The 12,124-nt window shown below is 39.6% G+C and overlaps 1 protein-coding gene and 1 long non-coding RNA gene across 2 annotated transcripts in view; one reads left to right on the forward strand and one right to left on the reverse strand.

The window, feature by feature from the left end:
* slc16a2 (solute carrier family 16, member 2 (thyroid hormone transporter)) overlaps nt 1-12,124 on the forward strand; it is a 95,793-nt gene that overhangs the window by 15,460 nt on the left and 68,209 nt on the right. The window lies entirely within an intron of this gene.
* On the reverse strand, nt 2,202-5,958 carry LOC105947986. Its single transcript, XR_001171392.3, has 3 exons — nt 5,292-5,958; nt 4,907-5,134; nt 2,202-3,719 (listed from the first exon to the last, which is right to left on the reverse strand). It is a non-coding gene; the product is annotated as an uncharacterized LOC105947986 (long non-coding RNA).

Consider the following 12,124-nt stretch of genomic DNA (forward strand, 5'->3'; position numbering starts at 1 on the left):
AGGATGCAGTGATCTTTAGTCCAAAGTCTTAAGTGAATGGCTACCAGAGGTTTTATTTATATGCCTAAAATCGCTAACTCAAATGCTGAGAGGAGGGTATCACAATGATAATATCTTGGCTGGGTAATGAATAGTTTATTCGACTGCCTGGAAACATTGCTTGCTGGGTAATCACTGAGGCCATGACTAAATCAGTCTTTTTTTCGGCATTTGCTTTATGATAGCAGCCTGTTATTAGTCACTGGTAAACAACTCAATTCAGCTGCAAGAGCTCTTCCCCTCCCATCTCCTGCACAGTGGCCTTGCATTCGGAATTCTGCTTACAAAAATCTGTGCAACCAGTCACGTTCCAGGCAACTATTTTAACATGAAAAAAACTGCACGTTTTTAAATGTTAATTTGGTTTAATTTCTTTTTAGTAATAGGTTTCTACTAGATTAGAGACTTTGCCTGCAGGCACGTGAGCAGGTCACGCTAACACATTTACTTGTAGCTCTGACTGCCAGCAACTTCTCATCGTCACCATCCTGTGCCCTGAACAAGATGCTTGCTGCCCATTCTGCATCAATTAGATGCTTACAACTCGTCCCTGTTTGTAAATGAACTCTTCCTCTGATGTAGCACCTGATGCCAAACAAATTAGGAGGGAGGAGCTCAGGTACCATAGAGGCATCTCTGTGCTTTTAGTATGGTTAATTTTTTGAATTTTGGATGCAATTATGATAGTTTTGTGCACCAAATAAATGTTTCATGTGTGATACGGCCTACCACGTGTATTACTATATTACTTGTTCTTCAGCCTTGACAGTGAACAGTTAAATTTGGATTCGTTTGCATGATGCAAGTGGTGGCTGTGCACTGTCCCTAAAAGTCAATAATCACCAAGTTTACTTTCCCTTTAGGGCACCGGCATACCGCACATTTTAATGAAACATCAGAAAATACTTTTGAATTGGTGTCAGTGTGAATCACAGGTGGTAAAACATTTAAATCATGTAAGCACTGAAAATTGCTTTCTCCTGCATTTTCTGCTGCTTATGAGATCAAATGTTTTTTCTCTGGCGATTCACTCTGACACCAACGCAAAGGTTCTGAGGTTTTGTTGGCCGGCTTAAAGAATAATAATCCCGGACCATCAACGTAAGTGAGAAAGGGGTGTACACAAATGAGGATGGGGCTCATTTATCAACACTGGGCAAATTTGCTTTGGGCAGTAACCCATAGCAACCAATCAGCTGGCTTTTTTTCAGCCTGGTAGAACAGGTAGAACAATACATTCAAAAATTTGATTGGTTGCCATGTGTTACTGCCCACGGGCAAATTTGCCCAGTGTTGATAAATTACCTCCAATTATTATTATTCTTAGTGGCCCACGCCATTAAACCAGTGCTGTCCAAGTTTGATACTCTGGCAAGTACCTTAGTATGTCAGATGACTGACAGGGAAAAATGACAATCCGCCTGCATCTGTATAAATCTACTTTGGGAAACTAGGGTGAACAAAAGTCAGTTTAAGGTAAGGAATAAAAGACTTTGCCCTAGTTGTTGTTCTGATTGAACACTGCTTTCCCCCTTCACAGGGGCTGGCCTTAAGTTCTTTGTATAAGGAAAGGCACTTTTAGGGAAACCTAATAGAAAGTGAATACAATTTACAAATAAGTTATATGTTTTACTTATGTACAAATGAATATTTTGATCAGGTAAAGCCAACTTAAAATATTCATTCAAGTGAAAATGTTAACAGCTTAAGTTGGTTGCCATGTGACTGTAACCGTATAATCACTGGACATTGTCCAATTATAACCCAGCGTAGCCATAAAAAGAAATGGTAGAGCTGTTTTTTTTTACATTTCCCATGTCATATCTGAGGATGTGCATACTGAAGCCCACCAGCTTACTGCATGTTTGCCACAGAGCACTGATAGTGTGTGATTGACTCATTACATTGCAAAGAAATACACTAAGGGCCTTCTGCAGCCATAGTATAAAAAAAGCATAAACTAGGGGCACCCTATAATTAAGAATAATTAAGGCCCCTGCAGACCTCTAACCTCAACCCATAAGCCATAGGGTACAAGCTTGCTTTTATTCTGATGTCTTTAACTTACCAGCCCATTATAACTGGATGGTAGAATTAGTCAGGCCCAAATGAGTTATTCTGAGGGAAAACATGTAGGCGCCTCTCACTTCTTAATCCTTCCATTTACAGCAAAGAAGCAGCACACAAATACCATCCGGGATGCTCTGTTTAAATCCCTTTCCATCCCTATACACACACAAACATGGCGAAATACATGGTCAGGTGGTCTGGCAGTATAGGCACAATTGGTTAAAATTGTTCAAGGTATGTATGGTTATCTATTGTTCTAAATGATCTGCTAACCTTCCAGTGATAGAGGGTGCTACATTACAGTATTAGCCCTGGATCCCAGCAGTCAACACAGAAATACTGTGAATACTAAGTAAAAAAGTATAAAAATTGGTTGAAAGCTACTCATCTAAAATAAAATACATATGCCGATGCTGAGCCTGTACTTACCCTTTAATCCCTAAAAATAGACTCTTTGTATGTGTTTGTTTGAGCTTGCATGTGTGCGGATGTCTTAACTAATTCTTCATACAGAAGACTTCTGTTTCTCTTTAAGTCCTCTAGAAGCAATAAAATAAAGTACTAACTGTCGGAAATGCTTGCAATTGAGACACAAACATTAGCATTTTCGCCGCAGATGTATTCAAAGCAAGCAAGCAAGCCCCACGGAGGCCCAGACTTTTGAAGCATTAAATATTCCTGGAATGTTTCTCCAAGCACAAAACAAAATGCATCTGATCAGATAAAGGTAACTCTTGGTACGAAAGGGACTTTTTACCGAAGGGCAATATAGAAAGTCCCCAGAAAAGCAGCACTAAGGTGTGTCCTGTGCTGTCTCTGACCATGTTGTGCAGAGTCAGAAAATATACCGGCGCACGTATTTATAAATAGTTGCTTTTCTATAAAAGGGGTTATGTCATAAAAAGCATGGGGGAATGTAATAAAAGTCGGTAACAGAAAATTATTAGCAATGCAAAAATGTATGCCTCTGTGCAAACAAATTTGCTTTGCGCAAATCTTATATGGGCTTTGCGAATGTGGAAACTGCTTAGAAAAGTTTGCACATTTTATTGCTTGCGACAGTGCGCAGTGTATGTAATAAAACTTCTTAATGAAAAGTTGCTTGCTCCAAAAGTTTACGCTACCTTCAAGCCTTAAAATTTGCAATGCAAATAACAATATTAATGAACAACTAATGAACAATATTAAATTGAGAAAGATGAGAAAATTCAACAGGGGACATCCACATGTTATTAGGAGCTTGAGAATGAAAAGTTCTGCAGAACATACACCTTTCACTTAATCCAACATACTATTATAGTGCTTTATAACTATTACCTTAATACATTGTCCCTCTTTCCTTTTACATTCTGGTTTGTTAAAAACTGACATTCTGGTTTGTTACAAATTGACATGAAATATGGAGAATAATGCAGAGTACTCCCATTGTCCTAATTCACAAGGAAGGAAGATATCCAACAATGATCCAACACAGTCTGAGATCACTAGGGCAGCTTCCCTCATTCACACGCACAAATGCCTGCCAAAGTCCTTGTTGGTCAACTGTAGCCTCTTTCATCCATATAAACCCGCGGGGACCAAGGTGGATTTTATCGCAGCAAGACAGGCTGCTGATAACATAAATCACACAATTAACATTGTCTCTTATATGCGAATATAAAAATGTTTCCTTTGATGTTTCTGTTCCGGAACATAGAACAAAAATAGTTACTCAGAAGTAGTACAGATTCTCAGGGGTATTTATAAAACTGACCTCTGGGCCATGCTTCCTCTTGAGGTGTATATTAAAGGGATATTGTATTCTATTATTAAGAGGACTTTATCATTCATATGTTCTGTAAGTTTAAACAGACCGTGTTGAATTCTTATCCCCCACCTTTACCCCTGGGTAACTATATTATAAAAATAAGACCATATCACTATTTTTTAAATTTTTGCTCTATATCAGAGAAGGAATATAGCTACATTCTATGATGTTAGTATTATCTGTGCCCTCTTTATGACTTCATGGAATGAGATTATGCCCTAAGAAGACTACTATGTGCATCAAGCCACCACATAGACTGAGACAGAGGCTTGAAAGTCTTGATCATTTGGTTTACACGTGTGAAATATGCATGTTCCAGTCCGTGGCTCTCATGAGCTGATTATCTGATAATAGAAGTTTACACACTAGAAGACAATTTGGTCCTACTTCAAGTGAACATACCCTTGTTCAGCAAACAGTTCCAGAGAACCAGTGACCAGAAGTCATGTGGCCAATGTTGGGAGCAGCAAATCCTGCTCCAGGGATCGTGGAAAGATTGTAGAACCCTGTTGCTGCAATTAGGGTGAGGAAGCTTTTTAAGTGGTTCTGTGGTCAATATATATAATTGGCTTTATTTCTCCTTTAAATATCTAGCAATACCATATAAACAATACTGGCAACAGCTGATACATAGAACTTCTGTTCTCAGATAATCAGTTCATGAGAGCCAGGGACTGAAAGACAAGAGGGCAAACGTGGCAGACACTAATTTTAGCTTGTAACTCTGCCCTAAGATGTCCCAAAAGGTGGAAAGTATCTTCCTCAGGACCCTAGTTGCTGTGGGCAAGGGGGTGGTCTAAGCATGGGTCCTGTGGCCTTTAACTGGGTATACTTCTCCTTTAAAACCCATGAAGCCCTTTTACAAACTGAGATATGCGCTGTTGAAAAATGACAATGGGAAGAAATTGGCAATGTGCAAAGTTGAATGACTAATGTAGCAAATCTTCAGTACATTGCATAATGGGATTTTAGATGTATGAGAAAACTTACCTTGTTCTTAATCCCAGGAAAACTTAATTTTTCTCACCAAATCTGACAGCTAAAAAGAAAACCACTCATTCATATATCTCTAATGTCATATGTTCACAGTTGCACAAGTTATTTCTTGTACGCTTTGTGCTGCTCTCTGATAATAAATGTGTTTCTTTAAGCCTGTGTAGACAAACATATCCATGTTGCTTTTATTAAGATTACCAGATCCTGGTGCATCTTGCAGAGCTGCAATACAGAGTGGTTCCTATTAGAATGGGTCCCACTGGAATTACAGAGGAAGTTACTCTTATACAGGTTTGTCATTACTGACTCCATGAAGTGCAGACTATTTATTAACGCTTCTTAATAAAAGCTAAGGGGCTTAGGAAATGTTTCTCCTTACCTGTACTGCTATCAGGGTGTCACATCTGAAATATTTAGGGCTTGTTCTCACTAGTAGTTGAAAAGCAGCAGAGCCAGTGCTGCAGTCCTGTTAGGTTTCTAGAACTTTTCCCATCTTAGTCCAATGGCATTCTGAAGGCTTAACATAGCTGGAATCATGCTGAAATTAGAAGGCTGTGCTTCGGGTACATCTTCGTTCACAGGTGCATGTAGCTTTGTATGCTTTTTCAGTCAGTGAGCAGTATTTGTGATATTATTCCGCCAAATACAGCTATTGATCACTGGTTCACTGTTCATAGCTGAAAAGTTATATTGAATGCAACCCAAAAAGTCTTTTGCATAATTAGAGAAAATGAAATTCTAAAAAACTAAGTAATTCATTAAAAGTCCCTGTCACTTTAAATTTTATGTACTGCAGTTGAAATATAACTGCATATTCTCTATGTTTCTGGGTCTGAATCCCACTTCAAGTGTAACATCTGAGCTCTATTGTGACATATTAGACATATTATATGTGTTTTGGGCTCTGTCAATAATGGAACCCCTTACCATTATACCTACTAACTGGACCCCAAATGTTGGCCTGAACCCAGCAAAAAATAGAGAGCATCCTGGGATTAACCAGTAGTACCAGGGCTGGTAACTCCTTTTAATTAATAGATACAGTATTACAGCGAATGCAGCTGAACATATTGTGATTCCCCCAAGCACTGGCGGAAGTAACTTGGCTTGCAGTGCCCTATATATATTCTTATGTTAAACAAAATGCTCTTTTATTGACCATTACAGAGGCATTCGTATAGTTTAATAAACTGAAATACAAGACAAACATATTTTATCACCATATAAAGCATTTTTATCTCTTAGACCTATGAAGGAATTGCAAGGTGAAGCTTCTGCTTTTTCTCTGTAGTAGCTATATATCATTCTTAATGTGCAAAAGCTGGCAGGATACTCTTACAAGCAAACAATTAATAAGGGACCAGGCTTTCTGAGTGATTACATCAGTCTGCTGGACTCTTGCAAATGTTTCAGTTCGTTTAATTGGCTTTAAGAAGTGATATGTTTTCAATTTTGAAAATTACCAAATGGAATTAAAGGAACACTATAGGTTTCATTCTCAGTTGCTTGGTGCTCAAATGGGTACATAAGTGTATCCGTCAGAATGACATTCACGGCACGCTTTTACCTACTTGCATTGTGCGCCAGTTGATCAGTTTCACCTAGGTGCCTGCACATACCACAAGGTGCAACACACTGTGCAGCAAGGGAGCTATGTACTTAAGGGCTCGTACTGACAAGCATTTTTTTCTGCGCTCTCCTATGGTGGCTTTCTCCTGTGTTCCAACATGCTGCATTTCACATGCATTTGGAACTTTCATGTGCCTGTGTCAGTGCAGCACATTCAGAAGAATAAATTGCGTTTTGTCCTGCGCTTCCTTGCAGTAAATGCAAGTATGCCTTTGCAGAGATGTGTCCATTTTCATGGAGTTACCTAACTTTTCCTCTGCAGTAGGAACAGTGATACTGAAACTTGCACTTTGCAAATGATGCCCAAACAGCAAATCAAGACAATTTGTGCCATATTCCTGGATAGGGTTGCCACCTCACCCCTTTAATACCAGCCACATATTGAATCCACATCCTGCATGGCTAGTCAGTACGGCACATTTAGAAGTATTAATTGTGTTTTGTCCTACACTTCCCTGCAGTAAAACGCAGGTGTGCTCCACTGCAGGGAGACACCTGTGAGTACAAGCCCTTACAGGGATGTGTGCATTTTCATGGAGTTACTTAATTTTCCCTTTGCAGAATATTCGCAAACAGAAAATTGAGACAATTTATTGCCATATACCTGGATAAGGTTGCCATCTCACCCCTTTAATACTGACCACATATTGAATCCACAGCCTGCATGGCTAATTAGAAATTAATTTAGATGCATGCTGCAGACTGAACTAATTTATGTGCAGCTATGCAGCATGTATCTAAATTAATTGATAAATAGCCATGCAAGATGTGGATTCAATAAGTGGCCAGTATTAAAGGGGTGAGGTGGCAACCCTATTCCTGGGCCATATTCATACAGCATCCCAGTGCATTTAAAAGCTGCTTACTTTAGGTTAAGTATCACACCAGGACCATTAAATAGTACAGTGCTGCCTTAATAGGGACAGTGGGAAGGTATGGCTGTACACCTGTCAACTTTTTTTTATGAATGACTGGCATTTATACTCCCATTTGGGGGATAGCAAGGGGTGTGGTTGGGAAGTAATGAGTCATGGTCAGGGTGTAACACAGCTTAGTTGGGGTGTGCCATGCGCGTGGCTACGAATCACCCAGATTCAGTTACCCAAAAGTCAGTGCCTCTGTGGGCAGGGAGTTTAAAACATGTTATCCAATCCCAGTCCTTGCTCCCCAAGTCTTTCAAATGCTGTGGATAGCATATTGCCCATTAACACACAAATATATTTTAGCATGAAACTCAGTAAAATTATCTGTAACATGTAAGGCAATCATTTCAGTGTATGAGCTAATGTTCTCAAGTGTTGTTACTTACGGCTTTAAGAGAACCACAAGACTTGCCTCTGTGAATCTTTGTGCTAAAACACTGGCAATTCATTGGGACGGAGGAGAGAATCACACTGAGTGAGTGAGCCTGGGGGCTGAATGAGAGCTACTCTTTCTGCACTCAGGAAATGAGCGCCAGTCTGCTGTCACAGGAGACAAAATGTAAAATTTGTGATCAGAAGTCTGTTCAGGTTTTCAGTTGAAGTAATACATAGGTTTGTGAGAGGCAAACGCCCACCCAGAGGTCTAAATATAAACACCTAAATACAAGCTCTGGAGTAGAAAGTGCACTTTGTCCTAGTGTTCAAGTGATGGCTGTGGACACGTTCTTATCAAATGCAGACTTTGTAGCAGCATCACTCAAACAAACCAGCTGGTGTTTCCTTAAGCTTCACTTGCCATTCCCCTTAGCCATGCAGCACCTTTCGGTGTCTCGCCCCCCAACGTATATAATATAGAGCCCACACAAGTTTCCTGAACTGTTTAAACCTGAAGGACTATTGCCCAGGTTTAAGTGCAGGTTGGTTACTTATGTGTATGGCAAAATTCACTCATTTGAATGACTTCCTTGCAGGATGCTCTGGTGGCTGAACAGGCTGAACTCAGCGAATGGTTTTGGTTTGAAAGACCAAATTGTTTTGATTTGTGGCCACAAAGGCCCGGGCCTAGGGCGGCCTTGAACACAGAGGTTGTATAGTCAGGTTGGAAGCTGACCAAATGGTCCAGAAAGAAAAATCTACATGTCCAGTACATTAGCTAGAGCTCTGTATTTTGTCAGAAACTGGACATGTGATGTAAAGTTAATTTGGCTGAAAAAATGCTTTAAAGGAGTTGCACACCTTGGAGGTAACTTTTAGTATGATGTAGACAGTGATATTCTAAAACAATTAAAACTTGGTCTTTATTTTTTATTTGTAGTTTTTTTAATTATTTCACTTATTCTTTAGCAGCTCTCCAGTTTGGAGTTATAACAGCTATCTGGTTGCTAGGATCCAAATAACCTTAGCAACCAGGGACTGGTTTGAATGAGAGACTGATATATGAATAGGAGAGGGGCTGAATAGAAACAAATGTTATAAAAAGTAAGAATAACAATAAACTTGGAGCCTGCTGGGATCAGTAACCCTCATTTGAAAGCTAGAAAGAGGCAGAAGAAGAAAGCAAATAATTAAAAAGTTATAAGAAATACATTATGAAGACCAGTTAAAAAATTGCTTGAAATCAGCCATTCTATAACATACTAAAAGCTAACTTTAATGTGAACCACCCCTTTAAATAGCAGAACCACTAAATAGTACTTTCCCATATTTGTGTTCCTACCTGGGTATTACCGTAGCCGGAGATCTGTCCTGTTAGATGTACAGTAGGAAATGGGATTTAGCACGTGTGGATAACACTCATAGTTGCTGTAACTACAAAGCACTGCCTACCTCTATAAAATTTAACAGAAGCCCTCACATACATACATTAATACATGTTTAATCATCAAACCATAAATTGATTAACACATCTATACATGACTACATGATTTATAAGCCTTAGCCACAGCTCACTCAGCTGTCTCTGTTTCATAGCAAGGAAAAGTCTATATTTAGGGTTCAGAGCCTTTTATTGTGCAAGAACCATTTCCTACTTGCATCTGCAAAGTAGTGTCATTCAAAATAGATTGTGAGTTGTTTATGCTTTCAACATAGTTATTACTTAATGGCCACACAGAATCTTCCCTCTGACCAAAACTTCTTTAGTCTTATAGTCCCCAAAACCGGACCCCTTATCCGGAAAACCATTATCCAGAAAGTTCCGAATTAAGGAAAGGCCATCTCCCATAGACTCCATTTTAATCAAATAATTCACATTTTTAAAAAGTTTCCTTTTTCCCTGTTATAATAAGACCTTCTATTTGATCATAACTAAGATATAATTAATCCTTATTGAAGCCAAAACAATCCTATTGGGTTTAAATAATTTTTTTAGTATACTTAAGGTAGGAGATACAAATTCCAGAAGGACCCCTTATCTGGAAAACCCCAGGTCCCGAGCATTCTGGATAACGGGCCCCGTACCTGTATCCAGAAAGCTCTGAATTACAGTAAGGCCATCTCCCATAGACCTCATTATAAGCCCTTTTCTCTGTAAAGGTAAAACAGTACCTTGTACTTGATCACAACTAAGGGATGCATATAAGTGGCAAAACAGTTCTATTGGTTTTTATTTAATATTTTTTTGGTAGACAAAGTATTGAGATCCACATTACAGAAAGATCCCCTTATCCAGAAAATAATTTTGGACAACAGGTCACATACCTGTATACTGACCCGGGCTGGATGAATTATCAAGGTTCTGGAGTCCCTCTCAGCAAAACTGAACCTTATCAACTTATGTTTTGACAATTCAATGTGTTTCCTTTATTGGAATATTGATGTATTTTAGTTATTTTTTATAAAATCTTGTTTAAAGAAATACATATGTGAGCTCTATCCATTTATTTTGATTTCACTGGAGAGTGGATTTATAGTCCAAAAAGAAACCACTTGATATGTTCTAGAAGTTAAAATCCGTTTTTTTCCATTCAAGGGAACAGATGTGAGACTGAAGTAAGATCGATAGGATTCATAGTTCAGCAGTAATGTTATGGCAGGTGTTACCTAGTTCAACATTTACAACAAGGTTTAGTCCATTACCTAAACCCTTTAGATGACCGATATTTTATTTATCACATTTTGGTCAAAGCCAAAATCTTGGGAGATTTGTTTTTGTAAGCTCATATTTAATATAGATGTAGATTAGCATAACATTTTTAAGCAATTTTGACACACTGTATTTGTCTAAATGTGTTACTTCTAGTAACGGCACCATTAACAACATTAGCATCCTATTCAGGGTTGTATTTATATATAGGCACCTGAGGGCCTGTGCCCTTGGGTACCTAAAAAAACCTCCCCAGCACCTGCCAGGCACTACCTGCATAAATCCGGCAGTGGAGCAGGGGTTGGGGGGTCCCCAGGCAATCTTTTTTGCGGACATGGCATCACTAATGACGGAAGTGACATCACGCATATACACGTGATGTCACATCTGCAGTCTGGGGGGGGGTTGCAGTTCTAGAGCCTAGGGTGGCAACGGACCTAAATACAGTGCTGATCCTATTAAATTGGCACAAGTTAGTTGTGGCTATGGGCAACCTGTTAAGGGAATCCAGGTCCAAGCTTCTGGTAACTCCCTTGAGCCCATGTGCGTAACCGCAGGCTGCAAAGAAGCATGTATGTGTGCAAGTATCCATATGCCTTGCCTGTGCAGGGTAATATCACACATGGCTCTGTGTGATATGGAGCGGTGTTGTACTTTTAGTGATGCATTGAGCTGTGGCTTGAGGAAACTCTAGAAAGTCCTGGCAGCTGAGACCCTGTACTTTTGCAGCTGATTCCCCAGCAGGCTCATTCTCACTGTTACAGTGGAATAAGCAGCCAGTCTCTTGGGGCTTGTGAGCCCATATGTGGTTAGCCACAATGGGTTGGCTGGATTTTATAAGCAACAGGGGAATGTCAGTAAGCCAGTTAGTAAAGCAGCTGACACTCCATCCAACATAATTAGTCATATTCTGAGCAAATCTCCAGTGAGCAGACTTGAGACTTCAAGTTTCAACCCCAGCTGATAGAGCAGTCAAAGAGCACAGTGTCAGCAGATGGCACCTCTGGGGGTCATTATCCAACTGGTAAATCTGCTGTTGAGACCCTAGGGATAAAAAAGAAATATTCACATGGTGATGTCCCTTTTAGGATTTTATCAAACTAGGTGGCCTTCCATGTTTAAATAAATGTAGAGGTAAGCTGCTTGTTGTGTTGTATTGCCCCTAGGATGGCACATGATCATGTGTTAACCTCAATGTTGCCTCAAAGATCCGGGCAGTGCAAGTTAACCTTTCCACACACTCAGTCATGTGGATCATTTTGGGACGTCACTCTGTAGCTATGGTGTTGCTGTGAATTAACGTTAATGCCATGAACAAGGCCCACACTACCTTCTGCCTCTGATTACTTCATTAGTTCTGTTACCATTCCTATAAATACTTGGAGTTATCTCAGGGATGTCGTTTATTAAAAAGGGGTTAGTGAAGATCTGACAGGGTGGGCCATATAGTGTTTCATTTGTGTCTCAGGAGAAGCAGGCAGATGCACCAGCAGGGGGAAGAGATATGAAATGAATTCCGTAGAACCTTCTATCCTCTGTAGTTATCAAACCCCTTGTGTAGTCAGAACAAGCGGA

The sequence above is a fragment of the Xenopus tropicalis genome, chromosome 8, assembly GCF_000004195.4.
Source record: "Xenopus tropicalis strain Nigerian chromosome 8, UCB_Xtro_10.0, whole genome shotgun sequence".
In the NCBI taxonomy this organism is placed as follows: domain Eukaryota; kingdom Metazoa; phylum Chordata; class Amphibia; order Anura; family Pipidae; genus Xenopus; species Xenopus tropicalis.